The sequence below is a fragment of the Scyliorhinus torazame genome, chromosome 24, assembly GCF_047496885.1.
Source record: "Scyliorhinus torazame isolate Kashiwa2021f chromosome 24, sScyTor2.1, whole genome shotgun sequence".
Taxonomy (NCBI): domain Eukaryota; kingdom Metazoa; phylum Chordata; class Chondrichthyes; order Carcharhiniformes; family Scyliorhinidae; genus Scyliorhinus; species Scyliorhinus torazame.
The window spans coordinates 32,853,140-32,865,598 of NC_092730.1; the positions used below are offsets into that span (position 1 = coordinate 32,853,140).

Here is a 12,459-nt window from a genome sequence, read left to right on the forward strand (position 1 = left end):
AAACTGGTGTCTCGAGTTTTATTGTGGTTTATATCTGGATATTGTTAAATACCCTTATTGTCCCTCTGTGGTGTATTACTGGATGTTGTTAAATATCCTTATTGTCCCTCTGTGGGGTATTACCGGATATTGTGAAATATCCTTATTGCCTCTATGTGGGGTATTACGAGATATTGTTAAACATTCTTATTGCCTCTCTGTGGGGTATTACTAGATATTGTTAAACATCCTTATTGCCCCTCTGTGGGGTATTACTGGATATTGTTAAATATCAGGTTCGAGCCCTGCTCGCAGCGACTGTGATTCGAAATGTTTGCTGAACTCCCCGCACAAGCCGCTGACTCGAGAATGAATCGGACTGTTTGTAAATGAATGGTTTGAACCTATATCGATTTCAGTCAGATATTCAACATTTGTTTTTGAAACTGAACGAAATATAAAGAAGCTCGCACTCAAAACAACAATCAATAAATAATAACGTTTCCTGCAACGCTTGGAAGGAGAAGCAGCAACGGCAGCGAATGGAAACGTGGTTCGGTTTCATTCAGCTGAATGTATTTCTGGGTAAAAAGATCGTGGTAGAAATGGAACATATTTTATCTCCCTATCTGTTTCTTTGTTTCTTTCTCTCTCCCTCACTCACTGTTTTTGTGCTTCTCCGGGGACTGATTAGATTCACAGTGAAATTCAGCCCCATCTCACCCCAACTCTTTTGGACGAATACGTCCTGGTGATGGACGGTCCTGAATAAGTGGAAGAATCGACAAACTATTCCATTCTTGGCTCTGTGAGAAGTTCCATTCCTGGTTGTGAGGTGGCTCTGAGATAAAGGGATCGAGAGAGAACGAGGTGACTGCAGTCTGACTCTTACTCTGAAAACCAGTTAGTGCGCCCTTGTACAAAGTGGATGTGTCTGAGAACAGGAGGAAAGCAGATCATGGGCCTGTGATTGATTTTATTGAGCCGGACCTTGAAAAGTGAAGCAAACTTCTAACCAGTCGGTGCCTGTCTGAGAACTGGTAAGGAATTACGGCTGATATTGAAACGGTTCATCTTGAATTAGTTACAGCAAGTCGATTCTTTCAGAGGTGTTGGTGTATTGTTTTCAGAGTCACTGTCATAGTTTCTTAAAATATGATTTGTGCTTGTTTTTGTTTTGTTCAGTAATTTGGGGAATCCATTTGGAGCGGGTGCAGTTGGTCAGTATCTGTGCCTCTTGCTTGGCAGCTCCCCGGGAAGCAGCAGCTCCATTCCTATCGAGATCTGTGGGCCAAACAGGAGACCCAAACTATTGCGCACTGCTGCCATCTCCTGGCTGAAAGCAAGTTGTGCAGCAAGGCAACGATGTATTCGTGACACGTTTCAATTGGAGCAAAATAATATTAACATGGTTAAATATTATCATTGTAGTATCGCATTTAAATCCCCAGATATCTGATTTCTGCCTGAGCGATCCAGCTCATCCCGATCTATCGGAAAATGAAGGATTCCCATTACAGCCATATTGGTTACAAGAATATCCAATCTCTGATTTAATACATTCCCCCGCTTCATTGTTTTTGCATTCGTTCTATAAATACAGAGGGGGTGACATTGCCCGGGGGGCAGGTGGTGGTATAGTGGTGACTGTCCCAGCATTTGACCCAGCTTCAGTTCCTGGCCATCACAGTGGTGAATTATTTAATTAAATAAGTGGTTGTGGTGTAATGGTGATGTTCCTGGGCTAGTAATCCAGAGGCCCAGGCTAATTCTCGAGGGACACAGGTTCAAAATCCCTCCATGGCAACTGGTGGAATTTATTTGGAGGCGGCACGGTGGCACAGTGGTCTGCACTGCTGCCTCACAGCGCCAGTTCCCAGGTTCGATTCTGGCCTCGGGTGACTGTCTGTGTGGACTTTGCACGTTCTCCTCGTGTCTGCGTGGGTTTCCTCCGGGTGCTCCGATTTCCTCCCACGGTCCAAGGATGTGGTTAGGTGAATTGGGTGACTTTGTGGGGGAAATTGCCCCAAAAAGATTAGGTGGGGTTACGGGGCTAGGAGTGAGAATTGGATCTATCTTACAGATAGGTTCTGGATTAATAAGGGGATCAGGGGTTATGGGGAGAAGGCAGGAGAATGGGGATGAGAAACATATCAGCCATGATTGAATGGCGGAGCAGACTCGATGGGTCGAGTGGCCTAATTCTAGGGCAGCATGGTAGCACAAGTGATTAGCTCTGTGGCTTCACAGTGTCAGGGTCCCAGGTTTGATTCCCCACTGGGTCACTGTCTGTGTGGAGTCTGCACGTTCTCCCCGTGTCAGCGTGGGTTTCCTCTGGGTGCTCCGGTTTCCTCCCACAGTCCAAAGGCGTGCAGGTTAGGTGGATTGGCCATGATAAATTGCCCTTAGTGACCATAAAGGTTAGGAGGGGTTATTGGGTTACGGGGATAGGGTGGAAGCGAGGGCTTAAGAGGGTCGGTGCAGACTCGATGGGCCGAATGGCCTCCTTCTGCCTTGAGGAGGTGGTGGAAGCAGGGACGATAGTGACATTTAAGGGGCATCTTGACAAATACATGAATAGGATGGGAATAGAGGGATACGGACCCAGGGATTGTAGTTTGGTCGGGCAGCATGGTCGGCAGGGGCTTGGAGGACCGAAGGGCCTGTTCCTGTGCTGTACATTTCTTTGTTCTTTGTTCTTTGTAAATATCGCAGGTCAGGACAGAAAAGGAGGGGACACTCCTCAAATAAAATTCATCAATTGTTCTCATCACACATGGGTTTCTTATCTAATAACCAGCATCAATTTGTTTTGAGTGGAAACATAGTTTAAATAAACAACAATCTTCAACATTAATAACTAAGTTCTCAGTCTGAAACAATGGTAAATAGGTGGGTTAAACGGGCCAGAAATACGAGCCACGCAAAGTTCCGTTTACAGAATGAGCTTAAAACACTCCTAGTGGCTGAATAAATTAATCACTAAGTAAGTTACATAATTAATACCAGTAAAAAGTTATTACCGAAACAGGATGATAAGGGCAGCATCAGGACACAAGGACAAGGTAAGGTCTCAGATCAGAGTAAGAGTCCTATGTAATGACACACAGAACATCAGAAATAAATTGCATAACTACATTTATTGTGGACTGGCTGAACGGGAGCCGTGTAACACGGGCACTTTCATTCAGGGGCGTTTCAAATTGGAGTGAAATTTACACAAAGAACACGAATTTCTTTCTGCTCACTGTGCCCAGTTATAGTGATCTGTATTAAATAGCAGGAGCGGGACCCGCAGTCTTCACCTTGTTTTAAAAGAATTTAGAGTACCCAATTCATTTTTCCCAATTAAGGGGCAATTTAGCGTGGCCAATCCACCTGGCTTGCACATCTTTGGATTCTGGGGGCGAAACCCACGCAAACACGGGAGAATGTGCAAACGTCACACGGACAATGACCCAGAGCCGGGATCGAATCTGGGACCTCGGCGCCGTCAGGCAGCAGTGCTAACCACTGTGCCGCCATGCTGCCCTCGCAGTCTACACCTTCACGGTGAGCCTGAATTTCAGTTTGGGGGTTTCAGAGAGAGCGGATGATATTGTGGAAACTGAAGTCACTTTTCCTGTGAATGGAGCCGGTTAAAGAGCCCTGGCCGGCCTGAGAGTCCCCGAACCCGGGGTCAGTGGGAGCCTGGAGACAAGGCAGATCCCAGAGAAAGGGAAATGGATTAGAGATAGAGGGCGGCTAGGAAAAGCGAGGAAGGGTGAGAGGGGGGAAAAGAGGTGATTGACACAATGGGTGATATTGTGAGAGGAACAGATGGAGGGAACTGGAGGTAGGGAGGCAGCTGGAGGCAGGATTCCCCTTTATTTATCCTGATCATTACCACTTCAAATAATTCGAACAGATTGTCATGCATGATGTGCCCTTCTTGAAGCCATGCCGAATCTGTTTCATTATGTTATATATTGCTAAATGTTCTGCTATTGTATCCTTTAGAATGGACTCTAACAGTTTCCACATGACAGATATTATGCTAACTAGCATTTAGTTATCTGTTTCTGTCTCCCTCCCTTTTCGAATAAGGGTGTTATGTTGGCAGTTTTCCATAAAGAACAGTACAGCACAGGAACAGGCTCTCCGGCACTACCAGCCTGCGCTCATTATGATGCCTGTCTGAAGTAAACACGCTGCGATTTTCCAGAATTTAAGGATTCATGGAAGATTTGCACCAGTGCATCCTTTTCATCGATGAGAAGTTGGTAAGAAGGTCGTGAATCTGCAGCCTGGTTTGCAATATTGGAAATACATCTTCCGGAAGCACACTCTTCACCACTGATACCACTCCAGTCAATCTCCACTGCACAATCTCCTCGCTCTTGGCGGTTTTCCAAAGGATTTGTTTGAACCCTCGCAAGGATCTAACAATCCACAGGAATGCCATATGACTCCAATTCTTTGAATCCCATCTATCAGAGCAATTTTGATAAAAGGAGGTAATCACACATTATAGACAATGACATGCTTCCTTCAATGTTAATCTCCTTAATGACATCAAATACAATTGGCCTGAAATCTCTATTGAATAAATAAACAGCAAATTCTACAGTCAGTTCAGGAACAACCCGTGCCTTCATTCCACTTATTGTTACTTTCATTTCCCTAATCCCACTTCTTTATCACAAAGGTTTCTTTAAACTCCCTTCAATAAAAGTGCTCACTTTCCTCATCGACCATTCGTAATTGTTTTCTTTTGTATAAAACTTATGTCAAAGAGGAATGAGAAAGACTGGCTGTAGGTAATGGTGACATGTCATGTGGACCAGATGTGATGCAGCTGAGGATGCTGAGTGATGTAATAGTGGACATTGTGAAGTTACTGGCCAGAAACTTCCGAATTCTATTTGCGTTTTTAATGGACAGCTACAATCCACTTGCTTATTCCAGGACACAACAATGAATAAAATGAATCAGTGCTGAACAGTTTCTATCATCCCAATCCTCCAGCTTGTTCTTATTGACAAACCGGTCCTGGATTGAAGTTTTTTGCTTTAAGAATGAGACCACCACCTCCTGGGAATACAGCAGCGATTGCTCGAGGACCTGAGCTGTAAACGTGAAATTCAGTGAAAGGATTTCACCCTCCGCACGGAATCTGATCACCATCTCAACCCCAACATTCAACTTGGATGGGCAGGCAAGACAATTTCCTTCCCCCAGCCCCCCACACAGACTGGGTAATCTCTCAAACTCGTATCCTGCTATTGTCACAATGCTCCACAACATCGCTCTCTTCCCAAATCTCCAGGAATCTCACCCCAAATCCTCAAACCTTTTATTCTGTATTCAAACAACATTTTGTCCCCTGACTAAGTTCATCCTGGGAAGAGAGGTTTGGTATTCCGAGTTCCTCTGCAGATATCCGTTTTTTGTTTAATGACCAAAAGAGGCCTAAAACCTGAAAGAAAGCCTCTCTCACAGCCCTGTGAGCATGTCTCAAATAGACGGTGCAGTCAATACCCGCAGAGTAGATAACAATGGAGAGAACTGTGAGGAATTTCAGCGTCAACACTCGGTGGAAATAAAGGATTCAAAAGAAAACATTATTTTAACGACTGAACAGATTCTCTGGGAGCAGGACTGAAGTCAAAGGGAAAAATCCAGTTGATTTCTAGTCGAAAGCATTAACCATTGGACTGAATTCAGTCCTTCTATTAAAATGTCTGTAAATTATCCACTGGAAAGTGAAGGACAAGTTAAACCTGCAATTCTGGAACAAAGACTGATTTTGCGCTGTTGTATTCTTTGGGGAGAATTACAGAACAAAGAGATCTAGGGGTACAAGTTCGGAGCTCCTTGTAAGTAGAGTCGCAGGTGGACAGGGTGGTGAAGAAGCCATTCAGCATGCTCGGTTTTATTGGTCAGGATATTGAATAAAGGAGTCGTGACGTCTTATTGAAGTTGTACAATACATTGGTAAGAGCACACATGAAATACTATGTTCAGTTCTAGGCACCCTATTATGGGAAGTATATTGGTAAACTAGAAAGAGTGCCGAAGAGATTTACGAGGATGCTACCAGGACTTGGTCCTCTGGGTTATAAGGAGAGACTGGACAGGCTTGGACTTTTTTCCCTGGAGCGTCGGAGGCTTCGAGGTGAACTGATAGAGGTCTATAAAATAATGAGGAGCATAGATCAGGCAGATAGTCAACATATGTTCCTATATGTTTAAGGTGAGAGGGGAGAGATGCAAAAGAGACCAGAGAGGATTTGCTTTCACGCAGAGGGTGGTGAGCATCCGAAATGGGCTGCCAGAGGCAGTGTAGAATCGGTACAATGTTTTCCTTTAAAATACAGTGAGATATTTACATAGAACACAGCACATACAGCACAGAACAGGCCCTTCGGCCCACGATGTTGTGCCGAACCTTTGTCCTAGATTAATCATAGATTATCATTGAATTTACAGTGCAGAAGGAGGCCATTCGGCCCTTTGAGTCTACACCGGCTCCTGGAAAGAGCACCCTACCCAAACTCAACACCTCCACCCAACAGCAAGGGCAATTTTGGACATTAAGGGCAATTTATCATTGGCCAATTCACCTAACCTGCACACCTTTGGACTGTGGGAGGAAACCGGAGCACCCGGAGGAAACCCACGCAGACAAGGGGAGGACGTTCAGACTCCGCACAGACAATGACCCAAGCCGGAATCGAACCTGGGACCCTGGAGCTGTGAAGCAATTGTGCTATCCACAATGCTACCGTGCTGCCCTTAAGAACAAATAAATCTACACTATATCATTTTACCGTAATCCATGTACCTATCCAATAGCTGCTTGAAGGTCCCTAATGTTTCCGACTCAACTACTTCCACAGGCAGTGATTCCATGCCCCCACTACTCTCTGGGTAAAGAACCTACCTCTGATATCCCTCCTATATCTTCCACCTTTCACCTTAAATTTATGTCCCCTTGTAATGGTTTGTTCCACCCGGGGAAAATGTCTCTGACTGTCTACTCTATGTGTTCCCCTGATCATCTTATAAACCTCTATCAAGTCGCCCCTCATCCTTCTCCGTTCTAATGAGAAAAGGCCTAGCACCCTCAACCTTTCCTCGTAAGACCTACTCTCCATTCCAGACAACATCCTGGTAAATCTTCTTTGCACCTTTTCCAAAGCTTCCACATCCTTCCTAAAATGAGGCGACCAGAACTGTACACAGCACTCCAAATGTGGCCTTACCAAAGTTTTGTACAGCTGCATCATCACCTCACGGCTCTTAAATTCAATCCCTCTGTTAATGAACGCGAGCACACCATAGGCCTTCTTCACAGCTCTGTCCACTTGAGTGGCAACTTTCAAAGATGTATAAACATAGACCCCAAGATCTCTCTGCTCCTCCACATTGCCAAGAACTGTACCGTTAGCCCTGTATTCCGCATTTATATTTGTCCTTCCAAAATGGACAACCTCACACTTTTCAGGGTTAAACTCCATCTGCCACTTCTCAGCCCAGCTCTGCATCCTATCTATGTCTCTTTGCAGCCGACAACAGCCCTCCTCACTATCCACAACTCCACCAATCTTCGTATCGTCTGCAAATTTACTGACCCACCCTTCAACTCCCTCATCCAAGTCGTTAATGAAAATCACAAACAGCAGAGGACCCAGCGGTACGCCACTGGTAACTGGGATCCAGGCTGAATATTTGCCATCCACCAGCACTCTCTGACTTCTATCAGTTCGCCAGTTCGTTATCCAACTGGCCAAATTTCCCACTATCCCATGCGGCCTTACTTTCTGCATAAGCCTACCATGGGGAACCTTATCAAATGCTAATTTGATCAAAGCAAATTTACCTGGGCAGGGTGAATATAGAGGGACATGGATCAAATGTGGGCAAGTGGGACTAACTTGGTGATAGAAACTAGGCAACATGGACAAGCTGGGCTGAAGGACCTGTTTCCATGCTGTAAACATCTATGACTCTGTGACTTTATGGAGGAAGTGTTCAATCACACAGATCAGGTCAAACGCAGTGACACCCTGCTGGGATTGATCTAAGCTACAGAGTGTGAGGATGTTTAGCTGAACAAACCGGAATGCTTGAAACATTTTACGAATCTGTGGTATCACTGACAAGAGAAATAGTTAACATTTCAGATCCTGACCCTTCATTGGAACGACCTGTTCCTCTCTCCACAGAAGCTGCCGGGTCAGCTGAATATTTGCAGCATTTTCTGTCTTTGTTTCAGATTTGCGGCATCCGCAGTATTTTGCTGTTGGGCCAAAGGACAATGAGTTGTCTTTCCTGCTCTGAGGGTTATTGCAGGTCTCTCTGGCTGTGATTATCGCTGATTATCCATCTCTGGGATCTGTATTAGTCAATAAGACTGCCGTTTGTGGAGGGTTTCTGAAATCCAGTCAGGGAGCTGGAGTTAAAATACACGGAGCCCTTACTCAATCTAAATGTAGGGCAGAACAGTCTCGAGGTGCTCAACGACCAGCCCAGTTTGTTTGTTCCTGTGAATACAACAGGATATAAACAGAGACAGCTGCAAACACATGTTGCATTTCATTCATAAAGTCATCGAATCAGACAGCAGAGAAATGGCCCTTCAGCCCATCGCATCTGTGCCGGTCAGAAACAACCACCGAACCATTCTCATCCCATTCCCCAGCACTTGGAACATCGCCTCGTGGACCCTGGGATCGCAATTGCCCATCTAAACACTTCTTAGATATTATGAGGGGCTCTGCTCCACCAACCTTTCAGGCAGCGAGTTCCAAACTCCCGCCTCCCTCCAGGGAAAGAGGTTTTCCAATAAACGGTTTCACAAGAAAAGCCTCTGCAGTCAGGAGCTGAAAAGGGAGAGATGACCCCTCTGTCATCTTGTACTCTGTGCCGCTATTAATAAAGTCATGACACTGTTTTATTTATAAACGACTCTTACAGCCTGCCCTGTCACCTTCAATGATTTGGACACATGTCCCGCTGTTCCTGCACTCTTTTTTGTAAATAGACACTTGATTTTATATTGTCTACTTCTGTTCTTCCTACAAAAATAAATCGCCTCATTCTTTGTCTGCTACATGTCCTCCCTTTGCACCAACCTGGCTGTGTCCTTTCGGAGTTTTACTAGAATTTCTGTAGCGCTTTTCACAACCACAGGGCGGCCCAAAACATTCCCAGACAATGAAGTAGTTTTGAAATGTCGTCACTGTGCGAATTACTGAACTTTTGAACTGCCTGTTGGACAACTACAGAAATCCTCATATGGGGATGGGAAAGCGCTGCGGATGTGGCTCTGTGGCGCAACGGATAGCGCGTTGGACTTCTAGTCGCTGTCGTGATGAGACATTCAAAGGTTGTGGGTTCGAGTCCCACCAGAGTCGGTTTTTAGGCAAGGTTTGAATACATCAGCAACAGGTTTATCAATGTCCCCAGGTGAGTGAAACTGCCGCCCCGAACTTCCTTCTGAAAGGCGACTCCAGTCACTCTCCCCTTTCCCATCAGAGCAACGTCACAGAAGAAATCCCATTCTGGACAAAAATAAAATCTTTGCAAGCTGCTGACCAGAGTCAGTCTGTTCCCTCCTCAGACAGATTGCAAACCGGGCAGATATATCAGCGGGCAGTTTGTTCCTCACAGGCAGCTCCAAACAAGGATGATGTGAATCGACACCACTGAATGCTCACACCAACACGTTTATCACAGCTGTGATGAACAGCTCATGTTGCAGCTTTAGATCAGACAGTGGAGGATTATCACAGGCGCTCTGTCAGACTGCATGTTCCTTCAGACAGGTTTCCGACTGGACACGTGGAATGAGCGGCCGTGTGAACATTAGCGGTTCAGGGGGAGATTTCTCACTGGAGTTCCGGTTCCATTCCCAGACCTTTCTCTTTCCGTGTCCTCTTGTCATTTGCACTTTTCATTGTTCCATCAATGGCGGTCGTGTCTTCAGCTGTCTGAGCCTTGAGCTCTACAATTCATTCTAGAAAAATCTCCAGCTGTCTCTCCGCCGTCCAAGTGCAAAATGAATGAATGCAATTAGAAGCAAAAAAAAAGGGACGGGCAAGAAACACACCAAACAAAACATAATCTAAAATTACTGAGCTCGATGTTGAGGACGGAGTTCTGTGGGTGGCTACTTAAATGTTGAGGTGGTTTTACTCGAGTTTCCGTTAATCTCCATTGGAACACGGATGACCAACGACAGAAAGGTGAGAGTGGGAGAGGTGGAGAATTGAAATGACAAGTGGCAGGAAACGCAAAGTCATGATTGTGGATTGAACAGAGATTTATCAAAGCGGTCACAGTCTGTTATCTGACCTGTTGAAGTAGATGAGACCAAATTGTGGCAGCAAATACCGATGGGGGCGAATGGCCTCCTTCTGCACTGTAAATTCGATGATAATCTATGATACAGGAGATTAAACTGAAAAGCACAAGTGTCTCACTGGTTCACTTGGGATGAGTGTTTTGGACCCTTGGATAATGAGGAGGGAGGAGGTAAAAAGGCAGGAGTTGCATCTCCTGCACTTGCAAAGAAAGGTGCAGATAGAAAGTGAGCGGATATTGGCGGTGGAGCAGCGGTCGCGGAGGGGATTGTCCCTTCAGTCTGGTGAATGGGGAGAGCAGGGGAGGGTGTTTTTGATGATGTCATAAATGGTCCCTGGAATACGGAGACTGACGGGCTCCAAGGTGAGAACAAGCGGCACCAAATCAGTTCAGCTCGACTTACACAGGACACAACAATGTCAGTAACGGAAAGATCTTTTGGGATAAGAGCAAGTGCTTTGCAACATCGTTCACTTTTATTTCCATTTCCCACCTTAGCCGCTTTTCCTACAAATGTTGGCAGCGGTTGGATTTCCACCCGCATCCTCGAAGAGACTGAAACCTAAACCCATCTCCTCAGACCGCTCGGCCTCGCTATCCTAAAGGTTCATTGTTTCTGATACTGATGACTGGTGATTGGCATCTTGCTGTTTATCAGCTGAGTCCAGGATTTCACATTGAGAGAGAAGGAAATGATCCAATCACAGAGCTGGAACGCTGCTTCTAGTTTTCTCCCCACAGATGATGTTCCATTTCTGGGCGTTTCCAGCATTTCCTGTGTTTATTATTTATTATTTCCAGCATTTGAAGTAATTTGCTTTGTGATTTGTGAACTTTCTGAGCTGAGTTCAGGGGACTCGGTTTCCAAAATATTTTAAAAGTTATTTGACGGGATGTGAGTGTCGCTGAATCCGTCAACAATTATTGTCCAAAATGTATTACCCTTGAGAATTTGGCGGTGACGTGAATCTTGAGCCGCTGCAAGTCCATGTGGTGTATGTACACACACAGTGCTGTTAGGGAGCGAGTTCCGGGATTGTGAGCCAGCCACAGAAAGGGTGATATATTTCCCAGGATGGTGTGTGTCTCGGAGTGGAACTTGCAGGTGGTCGCTGTTTCTCTGTATCTGCTCCCCTTGTGTTTCCAGGTGAGAGATCCCGCGGGGTTGGATGGACCCTCGCGGAGGAACAGTCAATGTCAGGGGTGGGATTTCAATCCTCGCCTCCAGAGGAGACTGCGACCTGAACTACGAACTGGCCTTAGACCCGCTCGGCCATCCTGACACACGATGCACTATCAGAAACTCCCAGCGCAAATGATATCAATTCCATAACTGCAGTGACCTGGGCTAAGTTTCTGAGTCAGCACCCACACAAACATTACCTACAGCCTAGAGCTCAATGACTGAAGATCGAGTTTGTCTTTCCAATGAAGATGGTTGGAGTGTGAACAATTTCCTGTCCTTCCTTTGATTTTCTCCAGGCCTGTGGGGAAGTTGCTGGGTGACAGGTACAATATTGAAGTGAGGAAAATGGAAAAGTGAATTGGTGCAATGACGCACCCTTTGTTTCTCTGCAGTTTTTATTGAGGGAAGTTTGTGTTGGTTCACTTGGTGAGGATCACTGACTGTATGTGATTGTGGAGCAGGCAGAGGATGTGACACATGTCCGGAAGCAGCCGAGTTTGTGGATGTTGCTCCATGAATCTTCACGGCTCACAGGGTGAAAGGAGTTTTCGACGTCGAAAATGACCATGTCCGGCAGCTGGAGCTTTCCCTTGTATTTTATGGAATCTGGGAATCAGCGGATCATCAAAACACAGAAATGAAACACGTGTAGTCACAGTATTTTCTCACATGATGTTAACATCAGTTATCTCAGCGCAGCAGGTGGCTGCGTGGCCTAACGGATAAGGTGAATCTAGTGGCAATATCAGAAAACTGCAGGTTCGAGTCCTGCCCCGGCCGTTTCATACAGAAATCACATTGCTGGTTTTCCTACCTCAGCTCAAAGTTCCGCGATTCCGTCTAAACATTTCCCGACTTGTCTCAGAATCTATTTTCCTGCTATTTTGTTCATTCAATTGTCTCTCATCTTGGTACTCTGCTTAGATCCTAAGGAATCCACAATT

The 12,459-nt window shown here is 45.5% G+C and overlaps 1 non-coding gene across 1 annotated transcript; it reads left to right on the forward strand.

Annotated features, from left to right (window-relative positions):
* The first annotated feature begins 9,288 nt into the window (after positions 1-9,288).
* Positions 9,289-9,380, forward strand: trnar-ucu (transfer RNA arginine (anticodon UCU)). Its single transcript is given in 2 exon segments — positions 9,289-9,325; positions 9,345-9,380. It is a non-coding gene; the product is annotated as a tRNA-Arg (tRNA).
* The last annotated feature ends 3,079 nt before the right edge of the window (positions 9,381-12,459 follow it).